The sequence below is a fragment of the Triticum aestivum genome, chromosome 4A, assembly GCF_018294505.1.
Source record: "Triticum aestivum cultivar Chinese Spring chromosome 4A, IWGSC CS RefSeq v2.1, whole genome shotgun sequence".
Taxonomy (NCBI): domain Eukaryota; kingdom Viridiplantae; phylum Streptophyta; class Magnoliopsida; order Poales; family Poaceae; genus Triticum; species Triticum aestivum.
The window spans coordinates 470,066,726-470,084,617 of record NC_057803.1 but is presented as its reverse complement, the minus strand read 5'-3'; positions in this window follow the sequence as shown (position 1 = coordinate 470,084,617).

Sequence of the window (17,892 nt, the reverse complement as noted above, 5' to 3'; positions counted from 1 at the left end):
GCATGATATGCCCCTGCGCTCTACATGTGTTTTGTTATATGTTTTGCCATCTATCCATAGGTGCAACCCATGTATTTTTGTGATGTGCATGGTGACTAGCACAAGCTTGCAAAGTGGTGCATTCATTAATGCTGATTTTAGGGACTTAGCAATTCCACTAAGTCCTTGATCTGTTTATCTCTTATGCCATATGTTCATGTTGTTTCCTAGTGATCCTTGCCTCTTTTGAGGATGATCGGTAAGGATGTTTTGTTAATCTTGTAGTGCTCTATCCATCCATGTCTTTGTTTGCAATTATGGAGCACCCTATCTTGAGTCAATCGAGCTCTACTTTTGCTATTTCGTGAATCTGGGCAGATTGTCTACTTATTAGCGATTTTGCTGAGGATGTTGTAGTTGATCCGTGCATGCTATGATATTGTTCTTGCCATGTCTAGTTTGTATAATGTGTATTCTTGATGGGTGTATGCTTAGATTGTCATGACTTGCTCTGTAGTGAGTGCATCAAGCTCGTAAACATGCCTACTTGATATCTGATTTTGCATGTTCCAGTTTTTCACTAAGTCTGAGAACTGCTTATGTTTTTGCCATGTTTACATGCTTGCAATTGTATTTTTTGATCCCTTTTGGCTCAAGGTCACTAAGGGACTTTTGTTAAGCTCTTTGAGTAGCTCCATTACATGCTTTTCTTTGCCATGTTCAGGTCCTGTAGCATATAGTTTTCATGCTCCAAAGTGTGCTACCTGATCTGAAATTCCAGACAAGTGTTAATTTCACTAAGTCTGAAATCTGTTTACCAAATGCATTTTTGCCATGCTTGTTTGAACCTGTTAATGGATGAATTGGTCGTATCTCAGTGTTCATCTTTTGTTAAGCATCATGAATGGATCCCCGCCATGTATTTTGATGCCATGTTTGAGTGTTGTAGCATGTTCATCTTGTTGCATTTAGATGGCTACTTGCTTTATATCGCAGACCGGTGTCATATTTGAATTGCTTGCCATTTTCAAATCGTGACTCCGATTCCGGCGTTCTTTATATTCGTTTTCAAGCGATTTCACCTCACCTTTCCAGTGGCACACTTGGATTTCCATGTTGAGGCCAGGTTCATTCATTCCTTGTCAAATCTTGCATATGCATCACATATCGCATCCCGCATAGCATACCATGTTTTGCATCATGTTATTTGAGTTTGCACGTGGTTGATTGTGTCCTTGTTGCTTGTTTGTCTTGTTTCGGTAGAGCCGGGAGACGAGTTCGTTAATGAGGATCCCGTTGAGTTTGATTTCAAGGATCCAGTCAACTCTGACAACTTTGCAGGCAAGATGATCATACCCTCGAAATCACTACTATCTTTGCTTTGCTAGATGCTCGCTCTTTTGCTATGCCTATGCTATGATGCCTACCACTTGCCTATCATGCCTCCCCAAATTGCCATGTCAAACCTCTAACCCACCAATGTCCTAGCAAACCGTTGATTGGCTATGTTAACGCTTTGCTCAGCCCCTCTTATAGCGTTGCTAGTTGCAGGTGAATATTGGAGACCGTTCCTTGTTGGAACATTATTTTACTTGTTGGGATATCATTATATTATCTTGTTATCTTAATGCATCTATATACTTGGTAGAGGGTGGAAGGCTCGGCCTCTCGCCTAGTGTTTTGTTCCACTCTTGCCGCCGTAGTTTCCATCATATCAGTGTTATGTTCCCGGATTTTGCATTCCTTACGCGGTTGGGTGATAATGGGAACCCCTTGATAGTTTGCCTTGATTAAAGCTTTTCCAGCAATGCCCAACCTTGGTTTTACCATTTGCCACCTAGCCTCTTTTTCCCTTGGGTTTCCGGAGCCGAGGGTCATCTTATTTAAACCCCCCAGGGGCCAGTGCTCCTCTGAGTGTTGGTCCACCTGTCAGCTGCCGGTGGCCACCAGGGGCAACTCTGGGCTGGCCTACCCGTACCTAAGACAGTCTGAGTGTGCCCTGAGAACGAGATATGTGCAGTTACTATCGGGATTTGTCAGCACATTCGGGCGGTGTTGCTGGATTTGTTTTAACTTGTCGAAGTGTCTTGTAGAACTGGGATACCGAGTCTGATCGGAACATCTCGGGAGGAGGTCTATTCCTTTGTTGACCATGAGAGCTTGTCATGGGCTAAGTTGGGACTCCCCTGCAGGGATTTGAACTTTCGAAAGCCGTGCCCGCGGTTATGGGCAGATGGGAATTTGTTAATGTCCGGTTGTAGATAACTTGAATCCTTAACTTAATTAAAATGAATCAACCGTGTGAGTTACCGTGATGGTCTCTTCTCGGCGGAGTCAGGGAAGTGAACACGGTGTTGGAGTAATGCTTGCCGCAGGTTATTCTCTAGTTATTCGTTCGCGCTTTGCCTTTCTCTTCTCGCTCTCTTTTGCGAACAGGTTAGCCACCATATATGCTAGTCGCTTGCTGTAGCTCCACATATTTACATTGCCTTACCTATAAGCTTAAATAGTCTTGATCGCGAGGGTGCGAGATTGCTGAGTCCCTGTGGCTCACAGATTACTTCCAAACCAGATGCAGGGCCCGATGACTCCATTCCAGATGACGCGCTTGAGCTCAAGTGGGAGTTCGACGAGGACTCACGCCGTTACTATGTGTCTTTCCATGATGATCAGTAGTGGTGCCCAGTTGGGGCGACCGGGACCGTGTCGCATGTTGGGTTTATCTTTTATTTTGGCGCCGTAGTCGGGCCATGAGTGTTTGGTTGATGTAATGCTATTTATGTACTTTGATTGACGTGGCGAGTGTAAGCCAACTATGTATCTCCCCTTTTATTATCTATATTACATGGGATGTTGTGAACTAACTTGCGACTTTGCTTTCAATGCGGTTATGCCTCTAAGTCGTGCCTCGACACGTGGGAGATATAGCCGCATCGAGGGCGTTACATCTATGCCGTCTAACAGGCTGTCTAGCTTACAATCATGTTGGGAAAACTTGGCGGCTAACTTTACTTGGTCATATACCAAACTAACTGGAATTTCTTGTCCATCTGACCCCTGAGGTCTGACCCGGGCCATGTGATTCAGATCAAGCTTGGTGTACCATGTTTTTACCATGGCCCAAGTCTCTCGCGCACCTTCTCGGCAGGCCGATATCTTCCATAATTGAAAGCGCCGCCGAGCTCCCTGGAATAGCTTCACAAGCTCCTCCATACTTCCTGGAGGGGAGGCGGATGACCACAAAGCCTTGGCAATACTCCGCATTGCTTGCCGAGCTCGCTCGTGCACTTGGGACAGCTCTTGCAGCAGATCGCCTTGAGATCTAGACATTTCCTCTTCGAGATGGCTAGTCAGCATACCTGCAGAGATAAATCTGTCAGCTCATTTTTTCGCTGAATTACACTGGGGTAAGTTCAAAAGCATACTAAATATGCCGCCTCGTAGCCTCCTATTTTCCTTTACGGCGTCAGCTAGCTGGGCTCGCACATCTTTTAGATTTTCACCCAGCAGGGTGTTGGAATCCTGTAGCTTGTTCTCATCATCCCTAACTCGTGTCAGCACACGTCCGCCTGCGGCATGTCGCCTTTCGGCCTCTTGTTTACCCGCCTGCGCGACTTTCAGTTCCTCTTTCAGTTGATCTGTTGATTCTGTCATCGGAAGCGCAATAGTATTCACATTACTGGTACATGATTATACTTTTTCTGGATGGAAGGGAACATTACGAGGCGGTGCTTCCTTGGACTTCTCCAGTTCAGCGACAACAACAGCTGGCTAAGTCTGGCACTTTTCCAGCTCACGAGATAGCATGTTGTTCTTCTCTGTGAGTACCTGATTATACAATGATCCTTAAATCAGTTGTTTCAACTGTTTCAAGTCTCAGGGGCTACTGGTACATGATTACCAGATCCGTACAATGCATACTTACCCGCATATCTTTCAAATGCTGGTCAATGGCTCTGGCAAGCCCATCCCGAGTAGCTCGGATGTATGCATCAGCCGAGCTGAAGGCATTGAATGCCTCTTTAGTAAAATCAGTGTCGCGAAGAGCAGCCCTCCAGCGCCGATGATTCATGGCGCTATCCACTTCAGAGTTCGTGATGGATACATTATCCGAATCCTTTGAAGGAGGACAATCCGGTGTCGCTTCCGTGTCAGCCCCCACCCTAGAGGCAGGGTCTGTAAGTTGACTGGTGGAGGTGCGACCGGCAGGATCCTCGGACATAGTCCAGCGAACACTCTTCCTGATAAAACATAGCGGACAATGTCACAGTTCGATGTGACTGCCAGAGGGCATATTCGAAGCCATTCCTCTTTGATGAAGGCTCGGTCGTGTTGTCATTTGCCTTCCTCTTCGAAGATCCACCCGGCGTAGGAGTCGCTCTCTTATGAGACGCCTCTGGTGCGGCATGACGCGCCGAGCGCCTCCCCTTTGGAGCACGAGACAGTGCGGTGGGTGCGGCATAACGAGGAAGCTCTTTCGGAGGAGATGTCTCCTGGTTACTTACATGTGAGGCAGGAAGGAGGCTAGGATAATCGGCCACGATGAGCACTTCTGTGCCTTCATAGCTTGCCTGGTAGAAGACTCCCTCTTTGAGTTCTACAAATATGTCCGGATCCTCTTCAAATCCGGGATCGAGGTCCTGGTTATGGTCCTCCGGCTGTGGAGCGGGACTATAAATCTCCGCGATAGCCTTCCGCCATTCCTATTAAGAATGGACGAGTAAATGTCAATTAAACATGGCTCGGGGAAAAGATTGAGTAAGGAGGTGGGATTAAAACTCACCCAGCTAGGAGGATTGTACATGGAGAATCCCTCTCGGCGCTTGAGATGAGTAAACTCCTGTTTCTCCCCTTTATACAAATCGGCCAATATTGTGGCCACGGCGGCAGGGGTATCCTGACCCATCCGTCTGCAGTGCAAGGCGTCATCTTCCCCATTGTAGTGCCACATGGGGAGCCCTCTGAATTGGAGCGGTTGAACACCTCGCATTATGGAAGTTGCCATTACCTCGATTATTGATAATCCGGACTGGGCAAGTGTCCTTATCCTGCCCATTAACTGTTGAACTTCTGCGCTGTCTTCCTCCTCGAGGCTCCGAGGACGCCAACTGTGGCGTTTCCTCAACGGAGCGCTGGAAAATTTAGGAAGGCCCATTCGGACTGGGTCGGGGAGAGCAACATCTTCAATATAAAACCACTCCGAGGACCACTGTTCGGATGCCTTCTTGGGCGTGTCGGGCAAGTATCCGGTCCCAGCTATGCACCATATCTCGGTGCTGCCCACCTCTAATATGGATCCCTTTTGGGAATGAGGGACGAGGCAAAAAAGTTTCCTCCATAAATCAAAGTGGGCCTCGCAGCCCAGGAATAGCTCACAAAGAGCGATGAAACCCGCGATATGCAGGATGGAGGCTGAAGTGAGGTTGTGCAGTTGGAGGCCATAGTACTCCAGTAGACCTTGGAGGAAAGGGTGGATTGGAAACCCGACGCCTCCTATTAAGAAGGATACGAAGCACACCTGCTCCCTCCTGGTTGGATTAGGGTGATTTTCCACCAGGGCTTCGCCTGTAAAGGAGGTCAATCCTACCCGAACGGGACTTGATCCGCGGGAGGAAGGGATCCCTGCGTTTGAAGCTTACTCGGCTGGTCATGGGATACTGAACATTTCTCCCAATCGCCTTTTTCGGAACCATGGGGGCGGGAGGAAGAACTGGGAACGCTATCCATGTTGGAGTGGTTTCTCCTAGCAAACTCTAAGGATTTTCCGCTTGGTGTGAGATGGCATCTAAGATCCAATCCAGTTAAATATACACCTTTCTTACATGGCCAGGGTGTTATGTGCAAAAATACTCTGACCTTTCGTGTTTGCTCGACACGTGGAAGCCGAAGCAATGGAGGCACAAAAGCCAGTGGGTACGACATTAAATGGAAAGCCGAGTATAACTCTTCGGAGCAGACACTTTGAAGTATTCGGAGGAAGAACCCGCCTTGCAATGCCGAAGACTATCAGCGCGTCGGACACATCATCATTGAAGTCTGGTTCGGGGGCTACTGAGGGAGTCCTGGACTAAGGGGTCCTCGGACGTCCGGCCTATGTGATGTGGGCCGGACTGATGGGCCGTGAAGATACAAGACCGAAGACTTCCTCCCGTGTCTGGATGAGACTCTCCTCTGCGTGGAAGGCAAGCTTGGCGTTTGGATATGAAGATTCCTTCCTCTGTAAACCGACTTTGTACAACCCTAGGCCCCTCCGGTCCCTATATAAACTGGAGGGTTTAGTCCGTAGAGGCAATCACAATCATGCAGGCTAGACATCTAGGGTTTAGCCATTATGATCTCGTGGTAGATCAACTCTTGTTATCCTCATATTCATCAAGATCAATCAAGCAGGAAGTAGGGTAATACCTCCATCAAGAGGGCCCGAACCTGGGTAAACATCGTGTCTCCTGTCTCCTGTTACCATCGACCCTAGATGCATAGTTCGGGACCCCCTACCCGAGATCCGCCGGTTTTGACACCGACAGTAACCTCGGAAATTCTTTGAACTCCAGATTCCACAGTGGGTCGGGGTGCGAATTTAATCCCGCCCACCCACCACAAGCAATATTATCCAAGCAATTCCGGCCATCCGGACATTTGCGACCTAATGTATGTGCGGCAGCAGCCTCGGGAGACAGTCCATCACTTTTGGGCTAGATTCCTTCTTTTTTAAAACAAGATAAAAGACTGCTGCAATGATGACACAATGTCAGTATTTCACAACAACTGTATGGATGAGGGAATCCTTAATTCCCCCAATCATCGTCACATACCGCAGTTCGCAGATTTGGCACACATAGTACAGAAGTGCTGCGCAATGGAAAGTGCCTGGAAAAATCAGACAACCTGCTGGGAACCGTAGGCCTTTAAGCCATATCCCGGGCGGGAAAAAAGGATGCACCCTCGCGGGGCACCTGATCATCATCCCGTGGACAAGAAAATCAAGCCCTTTACAGGACATAGAACTGTCTTCGAGGAATGGCTCGATAGGCCCTGTCAAATACACATGACACCAAATACTAAACCGACACAAAACCTACGGGCATGTTGGATACTCCAGCAGGTAGCCAAGAGCGGCGAGGGTATCCTCACCAACAATACCCCAGAGACGTACTCTTCGGAGGACACCGATCTCAAAGTATTCACGGTCTTCGAGACCTTCTCATCAAATAATCGTCGAAAAAGGGTGCTCTACGACCTCACCGAAGTATGCCAATAGCAGCAATAAACCCTTGGAACGATGCGGCGATCACTTACAATGTAGAGGACGAACCAAGGTCCCTCTCACTCCGGACACCAGCCGCTTTGGTCCTAAACCCAATTGTGGACGGCTTTCAGCTCACTAAAGTGCTAATGGACGGTGGCAGCGGGTTGAACCTCATCTATGAGGGCACGCTCAATAAAATGCAAACGGACAGGAGTCACATTGAGCAGAGCAATACATCCTTTAGGGGAATCATCCCCAGCAGGGAAGCAAGATGCTGAGGGAAAATTAAACTAGATGTAATATTCGGCACACCAGAAAACTATAGGTCCGAAGATATAATCTTCTAGGTGGCTCGTTTCGACAGCGGATATCATGCCTTGTTAGGACAAGATGCATTCACACGCTTTCAAGCCATACCTCATTACGGGTATATGAAGCTCAAAATGCCCGGGCCCAATGGTGTTATCACTATTTCTAGTGATCCGGACATAGCACTCTGTGACGAAATAAAACCGCATCTCTCACCCTTGAGGCACTGTACGAAGCCCTAGCAGCCGAGGAACTCACCGCTCTCCGTTCCATGGTGGATAGGGACGATGTAATTCTTGATAAAAGGCCTAAATCCACCTCTTTCAAGCCAGCTGATGAAATAGTCAAATTTCAAGTCCACCCAACGGATCCCAAGAAAATAGCTTCCATTGGGGCACAGCTGGACCCGACGGTCGACGCCACATTGCGCGTGTTCTTGCGTGAGAACTGGGACATCTTCTCCTGGCACCCCTCGGATATGCCAGGAATCCCACGCTCGCTGGTTGAACATAGCCTCAACATATTGAAGGGTTACAAGCCGGTCAAGCAAATGCTCCGGCGATTTTCCGAACCCAAGCGACAGGCTATGGGGGAGGAGCTAGCCAAGCTACTCGAAGCCAGGTTTATCAGAGAGATCAAACATCTGGATTGGCTAGCAAACCTGGTCATGGTACCGAAGAAGGACAAATCCTGGCGCTTGTGCATCGATTTCAAACACCTTAACAAGGCCTGCCCTAAGGACCCCTTCCCACTACCTCGCATCGACCAGATTATTCATGCAACCGCGGGACACGATTCACTGTGTTTCCTCGACGCATACTCCGGATACCATCAAATTAAGATGAAGGAATCCGACCAAGCCTCAACGGCATTGATCACCCCGTATGGGCCTTTCTGCTTCAACACTATGCCTTTTGGGCTCAAGAATGCCGGCGCTACTTACCAATGCATGATTCAAACATGCCTGGAAAAGCAAATCGATAAGACTGTGGAGGCATATGTAGATGACGTAGTCATCAGAACAAAGCATGTTGAATCATTGGTGGACGACTTTCGCCTCACATCCGACAACCTCCGAACATATGACATAAGGCTCAATCCGGAAAAGTGTGTTTTCGGCGTCCCCACCGGCAAACTGCTTGGATTTATTTTCTCCAATAGAGGAATTGAAGCAAACCCACCAAAATCCAGGCCCTGTCACAATTGGCAACACCAACTGACCTCAAGCAGGTCCAAAAACTAGCCAGGTGTGTGGCTGCCTTGAGCCGTTTTATCTCTAGACTAGGAGAAAAGGCATTGCCATTGTATCGCCTGTTCCGATGCACCAACCACTTTGTGTGGACGGATGCTGCAACAGCCGGACTGGAGGAAATAAAAACTTTGCTAGCAAGCAACCCCATCCTGGCCGCACCAAACATCGACGAACCAATGTTGCTCTACATATCGGCAACTCTCCAAGTGGTGAGTGCGGTGCTCGTCATCGAATGAAAAGAGGAGGGGCATAAATTCCAAACCCAAAAACCGGTATACTACGTATCAACGGTCCTTTGACCATGCAAATCCCGATACCCGCATTATCAGAAGATAGCATATGCGGTCTTTATGGCATCTCGCAAGCTGCGGCACTACTTTCAAGACTGCTCGATCACGGTAGCTTCAGAAGTACCACTCAATGATATTATAAACAATCGGGAGCTACCGGCTGGATTGCCAAATGGGCTATTGAGCTCTTACCATTTGAAATAACGTACAAACCACGCCGAGCAAATAAATCTCAGGTGTTGGCTGACTTCGTCGCCGAATGGACAGAGGCCAAACTCCCCAAAGAGTACGGTACGTATTCCAACTAGGTGATGAAATTCGATGGCTCTAAAATTCTAGCCGGACTTGGGGCTGGCGTCGTCCTGACATCCCCCACAGGAGATATGGTCTGTTACATGCTCCAAATACTATACACGGACTCTAATAACGCAGCCGAATACGAGGCCTTATTGCATGGTCTTCGGATGGCTGTCTCTATGGGCATACAATGCTTGGAGGTGCCCGGGGATTCAAACCTCGCAATATCCCAAATAAACGGATATTTTGATGCCAAATATCCAAAGATGGCGGCTTACCGCAACGCTATACTCAAAATATCAGCTCGGTTTGAGGGGCTCGAGTTTCATCACGTGGCCCGAGAGAGCAATCAGGCAGCATACATCCTTGCTCGCATGGGGGCTAAGCGTGACCCCGTCCCACCGAACACATTCATGGAGAGGCTCTTCAAGCCATCTGTGGTATGGCAGGACGAGGGCAGCAATGCCAGTCTGAATTCGATCATACCCCAAGATGCCGAACATACTCCTGATATCATCGGGGACTCGGCCACCGAACCAACACCATCGGCCCAGGCAATCATGGCAATAATTGCTCCATGGACCGAACCCTTCCTCGCCTACCTCAATAGGCGAGAGCTCCACGAGTTCTAGAATGAGGCTCGATGCATCCTCCGACGCTCGAAAGCCTACAAGGTTCATGAAGGAGAGCTCTACAAGAAAAGTAATACCGGAGTCCTTCAAAGGTGTATCTCCGAAGAAGAGGGGCGGTAGCTCTTGGCGAAATCCATGCCGGCCTTGGCGGTCATCATGCCGCAGCTTTGGCCCTTGTAAGTAAGGCCTACCGAATGGGATTTTTCTGGCCTACGGCCCGAGAAGATGCACAAGACCTCATCCAGCGTTGCGGAGGATGCCAGCTTTTCGCCAACCAAAGCCATATGCCGCCTACTGCCCTACAAACAATCCCCATTACTTGGCCCTTTGCAGTCTGGGGGCTTGACATGGTCGGACCCCTTAAAGGGGGAAGCCACAAGAAAAAATATATGTTGGTTATGGTGGATAAATTCACTAAATGGATAGGGGCCAAGCTGGTTAAAACGGCCGAAGCCGGACCAATGATAGATTTCATATCTAGTGTCGTACACGGCATCATCACCAATAATGGCTCTAACTTCACAGCCAATGAAGTAAGAACCTGCAGCGCTAATCTGGGCATCAAGCTCGATTATGCCTCCGTCTATCACCCTCAAACAAACGGTCAAGTTGAACGGGCTAATGGCTTGATAATGAGCGACATTAAACCCAGACTAGTGTGATCCTTACAGGAGTCAGATAAACATTGGGTTGAGGACCTTGACTCCATACTCTGGGGGCTGTGGACCATGCCCAATCGCATGACCGGATACACACTGTTCTTTATGGTGTACGGTGCAGAGGTCGTCTTTCCCTGCGACATTATCCACGACTCACCTTGAGTCTGCATGTACGAGGAGAAAGAAGCCGAGATCGATCAGCAAGATGACTTAGATGGTCTGGAGGAGGAGCGTGATATCACAAAAGCTCCCTCAAGAATTCTACCAACAACAGGCTCGAAGATACCAAAGTAGAGAAGTGCGGGCCAAGACTTACAATGTCGGTGAACTCGTTCTACGCCTACCAGAGAAGAAAAAGGACAAGCTCAAGCCCAAATGGGAGGGTCCCTTCATCATAGATGAAGTTCTCAATGGAGGAGCCTATCGCCTTCGCAATGCATCAGACAATCGCTTGGAGCCGAACCCTTGGAATGCTGCCAGACTCCGAAGATTCTATGCCTAAGTCTGAACCCACTATTCGTTACCTTTTTCTATTCTTTTCTCCTTCTTCTTTTTGTTTTTATACGACTTTTTGGCTCGTTTTGGATAAACCAAATACTTGAGGAGTATACATCCTTAAATGTATATACCCACAATACCTGGGGGCTTCTTTTCACAAGAAGCTTATTATTATTATTACTATTTTTCGAGCATCAAGCTCACCCTATATATGTGTCGTCTACTCACATATGTCTTTTCTTTGCCATTATATGCACCTTTATGACTTAAGATTTTGCCAAGCTGGGTTGCCTGGCTCCTGTGCTTATGCCCTACGTTCCTGCTTGTTCGGCTAGGGCATAAAGGGAGAACCTCTGCGATTGTTACAGCCGGGTTATCCGAACGTGTACCTTAGACGGGTGAAGCCGAAAGCTAGCGTTCTTAAGGGAATGATTGGTCAGTGAGAAAAAGACAAAATGCCCTCGTTGCAATACAAAACCCCTGATTATAACACGTACTGTGATTTTTTAGCATCACAGCTTCGGTATGCACAAAAACTGCATGCTGGCCCAGGGAAAGGAACCCTTAACAGAACTATTCTCTCTAGAAGATGTTTCTTACAATCAAATGTAATATAACATAACTCCCCGAATACACCTTGTCTATTCAAGCAACTATGACCGGATTGCCTGGTTTCCGAACATACTTTGGTGTTTACCTGCGGTATAGTTTTAGGAAACACTCCAAACCTAAGGTTTTCGGAGGTCGAAGCAGAAAGTATGCCAAGACAATCTTTTTCCTCTGGGACTCAAAAACTTCTTTTTCCTCTAGACCCTCTAACAGGTTGTCTAGCTTACAATCCTGCTGAGAAAACTTGGCGGCTATCTTCACTTGGTCGTACACCAGGCTGACCGGAATTTCCTGCCCATCGGATCCTCGAGGTACGACTCGTGCCATATGATTCGGATCAAGTCCGGTGTACCGTGTTTTCACCATGGCCCAGGCTTCCTGCGCACCTTCTCGGTAGACTGATATCTTCCATAGCCCAAAACGGCGCTGAGCTCCCTTGAACAAATTAACATGTTCCTCCATACTTCATTGAGGAGAATCGGCTGGCCATAAAGCCTTTGCGATGTTTCTCATTGCTTTCCGGGCTCGTTCGTGCACCTTCGATATCTCTTGTAGCAGGTCACCTGAAATCCGGACACCTCTTCTTCGGGCCACCCAGTTAGCACACCTATAGTAATAAAATTGTTAGGATCCGCATTAATGAGATGTGCAGAAGTAGGTTAAAAAGCATACTGAATATGCCGCCTCTCAGCTTTGGGTTCTCCTTCAAGGCGTCCGCCAGTTGAGCCCACACGTCTTTCAGCTCTTCACCTAGTTGGGTGTTGGCGTCCTGCTGCTTATTCTTTTCATTCCTGGTCCGGGTCAGTACATGCTGACCAGCGGCCTCTTGCCTTTCGGCATGTTGTTTAGCCACTTGCGCGGCCTTCAGTTTCTCTTCCAGTTGACCCGGTGATCCTGCCATCATAATTACAATGGTGTCTATTTGAAAGAAAAAAACATTTATGACACATGATCGTATTTTCCGCGCAGGAGGAGCATTACCAGTCGATGCCTCCTTGGACTTCTCCGGTTGAGCCCGCACATCTTTCAGCTCTTCGCCTAGTTGGGTGTTGGTGTCCTGCAACTTATTCTTTTCATTCCTGGTTCATGTCAGTACACGCTAACCAGCGGCCTCTTGCCTTTCGGCATGTTGTTTAGCCACTTGCGCGGCCTTCAATTTCTCTTCCAGTTGACCCAATGATCCTGCCATCGTAAATACAATGGTGTCTATTTGGAAAAAAACATTACTGGCACATGATCATATTTTTCGGGCAGGAGGGGACATTACTAGTCGATGCCTCCTTGGACTTCTCCAGTTCAGCGGTAATAGTAGTTAACTGGGTCCGACAATTTTCCAGCTCCTGAGACAGCATGTTGTTATTCTCCGTGAGTACCTGATTATACAAAAATCTTTAAAATCAGTTGCTTCAACTGTTTTCAAGTCTCGAGGGCTACTGGTACATGATTATTAAAATCTACGCACTACGATCTTACCCGCGTGTCCTTTGAAAGCTGGTAAGTGGCTCCAGCAAGCCCGTCCCGAGCAGCTCGGATGTATGCATCCGCCAAGCTGAAGGCACTGAATGCCTCACTACTGCAGGATGTTGCTAACGCGACACTACGATCAGAGACCCTTTGATGAAACTATGTGCGATGCATTAATCGCAAACAGTGATGTTAAAAAACCATCAAAAAAGATGCAAAACGTTTGCGATGAATGATACATCAAACATGGTTCAGATTTTAGTTGCGTGTGCGATGAGGGGGATACGGTTGATCTGTACGAACTATTTGCGATGAGATAAAACAACATAAATGGGCAGCCAGATCAAGGTGTGTGCGATATACGACATATAGTTCACTCTGATGAACCGTTTGCAATGAGTGAGGTGAACACAAACGATTCGGTGTAACAAGAATTGTGTGCGATTATTATTGACAGCCCATATGATCTTTTTTGTGAATTGTGTGCTTGTTAGGGCACACAGTTCAACAAAACAACCTGTTGGCGATAATGTAGAAGATCTTTGTCGAATACATATTACTAACCGTCTGCGATGAGATTGAAAGGATAAACAGAGATATATACAGTCTTCTTAGTTTAGTCCTTCTTCTTCTTGCTGTTCTTGTTGGATGGCCCCGTGACATCGTCTTGGCGAGGACGCTTCTTGTCGATGACCGTTGGCTTTTCATCGCTGCCGCTGTCGTCATCATCGTTGTTTTCGTCGTCCTCCTCCTCCTCGTTTGACCATTCCTCCTCCTCATCATCGTCCTCTTGTTTGTCCTTCGACGGCTCCTCGTCTGTCTGGTTTTCGTCTGAGGACTCCGAAGGTGGCGTCCCATCCATGAACCGGATATAATCGAGGTCTGGGATCGACGCCGAACTCATGGAAGACGAGTGGAAGTGCAACTATCCCTGGGTGGTTTTGGTAATTCCTAACAACATATAGCTCATTGAGCTAACATTATTCCAAGATTAATATTTCAGGAAAAGCTCAATGAATGGCATGGCATGGATGAGGAAAGTGGATCCCTCAAAATTCTAAGGACAAAAAGTTTGGCTCAAGCTTCAAGCTCAAGACTCTACATTTTATATTTTAGTGATCCAAGATCACATTGAGTCTATAGGAAAAGCCAATACTATCAAGGAGGGACGAGGTGTTGCTTAATGGCTTGCTTGCTCAAAATGTTTAGTGATATGCTCCAAAATCCTCAACTACCTTCCCACATCCACATATGACCTAAACCAAAAGTCAAACTCGGCCCCACCGACTCTTTCTATCCGGCGCCACCGAGTTTCAAATGTCATAGCCACTGCCACAAACCCTAGGCAAATCGGTCTCACCGATAGGGATCTCGGTCTCACCGAGATGGGATTGTAATCTCTCTGTTTCCCTTCGTAACGTTTCGGTCCTACCGAGATGAGCGATCGGTCCCACCGAGATTGCAATGTAAACTCTCTGTTTCCCTTTTGTAACATTTCGGTCTCACCGAGATGAGCGAATCGGTCCCACCGAGTTTACCTGACCAACTCTCTGGTTAGCTTATTACCAAAATCGGTCCCACCGAGTTTGTGTAATCGGTCACATCGAGATTACGTTATGCCCTAACCCTAACCATATCGGTCCTACCGAGTTGCATCTCAGTCCCACCGAAAATCCTAACGGTCACTAGGTTTGCTGAATCGGTCCGACCGAGTTTAACCATTCGGTCCCACCGAGTTTGGCAAATTGTGTGTAACGGTTAGATTTTGTGTGGAGGCTATATATACCCCTCCACCCACTCTTCATTCGTGGAGAGAGCCATCAGAACATACCTACACTTCCAATACACATTTTCTGAGAGAGAACCACCTACACTTGTGTTGAGGTCAAGATATTCCATTCCAACCATATGAATCTTGATCTCTAGCCTTCCCCAAGTTGCTTTCCACTCAAATCTTCTTTCCACCAAATCCAAATCCTGTGAGAGAGAGTTGAGTGTTGGGGAGACTATCATTTGAAGCACAAGAGCAAGGAGTTCATCATCAACACACCATTTGTTACTTCTTGGAGAGTGGTGTCTCCTAGATTGGCTAGGTGTCACTTGGGAGCCTCCGACAAGATTGTGGAGTTGAACCAAGGAGTTTGTAAGGGCAAGGAGATCGCCTACTTCGTGAAGATCTACCGCTAGTGAGGCAAGTCCTTCATGGGCGACGACCGTGATGGAATAGACAAGGTTGCTTCTTCGTGGACCCTTCGTGGGTGGAGCCCCCCGTGGACTCGCACAACCATTACCCTCCATGGGTTGAAGTCTCCATCAACGTGGATGTACGATAGCACCACCTATCGGAACCACGACAAAAACATCCGTGTCTCCAATTGCATTTGAATCCTCCAAACCCTTCCCTTTACATTCTTGCAAGTTGCATGCTTTACTTTCCGCTGCTCATATACTTTCCGCTTACATTCTTGAGATTGCTTGACTTGTGCTAAGATAGCTAAAATCTGCCAAGAACTAAAATTGGGAAAAGGCTAGATTTTTATTTGGTCAAGTAGTCTAATCACCCCCCTCTAGACATACTTTCGATCCTACAAGTGGTATTAGAGCTTTGGTCTCCATTTGCTTTGATTTCCATAGCTTTTGGTGGTCATAGCTTTGGTTTCACAACCTAGGAGAGTATGGCGTCTAGCGAGGGAAGTTATCACCGTAGAGGTCCTTACTTTGATGGCACTAATTTTGCTAGTTGGAAGCATAAGATGAAAATGCATATTCTTGGACATAACCCCGCCGTTTGGGCTATTGTGTATATTGGCTTGCAAGGTGAATTCTTTGATGGGAAAGAACCGAACCGTGAAGCCACCACGAAAGAGTTGAAAATGCTGCAATACAACACTCAAGCTTGTGATATCCTCTTCAACGGATTGTGCCCCAATGAATTCAACAAAATCAGCCGTCTTGAGAATGCAAAGGAAATTTGGGATACTTTGACTGATATGCATGAAGGTACCGACTCCGTCAAGGAATCCAAATTGGATGTGCTTCAAAGTCAACATGACAAGTTCAAAATGAAGGATGGTGAAGGTGTCGCTGAAATGTACTCTAGGTTTGCTCTTATCACAAATGAGATTGCCTGCTTAGGGAGTGAAGAGACGACCGATAGATTCATCATCAAGAAGATCCTAAGAGCCTTGGATGGAAAATATGATACCGTGTGCACATTGATCCAAATGATGCCCAATTACAAAGATCTCAAGCCAACGGAAGTCATCGAAAGAATTGTTGCTCATGAGATGTCACTCAAGGATAAAGAGGAACTTCACAACAAATCAAGTGGTGCTTACAAAGCCTCATGTGAAGCCCCCACATCATCGAGTGAGAAACAAACCTTCAATGAAGAATTGAGCTTAATGGTGAAGAACTTCAACAAGTTCTACAAGAGTAGAAGCAAAGAGAGAAGCTCCAAGTCAAGGTCCTACAATGACAAAAGATCTTCTAGTCGAGAGCGAAATTGCTACAATTGTGGAAGGCCCGGACACTATTCCAATGAGTGTACGGCCCCCTACAAGAGAAGAGAAGATTCTCCCAAGAGAAGAAGTAGAAGAGAAGAATCACCATCTAGAGAAAGAAGGAGTAGAGATGATCGTTATGAACGAAGACCCTCACGGAGAAGCAAGGATTCGGAAAGAAAGGACAAGTCATCAAGGAGCTACACAAAACGAAGACATCAAGCTCATGTTGGTGAATGGGTATCCGACTCCGACTCCGACAACCACTCCGAGAGAAGCTATCACTCCGACTCCGAATATACTCAAGATGAAGGTGTTGCCGGTCTAGCACTTGTGACAACCAACTCCTACGACATATTTGACTCACCAAATGAAGGAGTTGGAACATGCTTCATGGCTAAAGGCCCAAAGGTATCACACCCCGAGTATGTTGATTTCAATAGTGATGAAGATGACTTGTTAGGTGATGATGATTTACTTGTTGACAACTCTAGTGATGAATACTATGATGAAACGTCAATTAATCATGCTAATCAAGATAAAACGAATGACAATGATAAGGAGAAGATTGAGTCTCTAACTAAAGAACTAAACACTCTTAAGTTAGCTCATGAAACTATCTTAGGAGATCATCGAGAACTTTTAAGGACTCATGAGAAATTACGCTTTGAAAAGCTCAACCTTGAGCAAGAGCATGAGTTATTAAAAGCAATCAATGATGATCTTCGTAAGAAAAGTTCTTCTTACATTGCCAAGCGTTTACTCCTATCCACTTACATGCCTCAAGTCAAGTCTAGTAACAAGAACAAGAAAGATTCTTCCTCTAGTAGTAACAATAATCATGCTAAATCCAATATTGTTGCTTCTAGTAGTTCTCTTGATTCCATTAATGATTCTCTTAGCCAAGTTACAGTTGAGCAAGAAAATAGCTTATTGAAGGGAATTATAGAGAAAGGTGTTTACAAGAGCCTTGCCGGAATTAACCAGTTCGAGGAAATTGTACGCAAGCAAGGAAGGCACCGGAAGAATCAAGGCGTTGGTTTTGAGCGAAAGTTCAATGCCAATGGAGTTGAGTGGGAAGAAGATCAATACCCCAAGACGAAGTTTGTTCCTCAACAAGAGAAGTATGATCCTACTTATATCAAAGGGACACA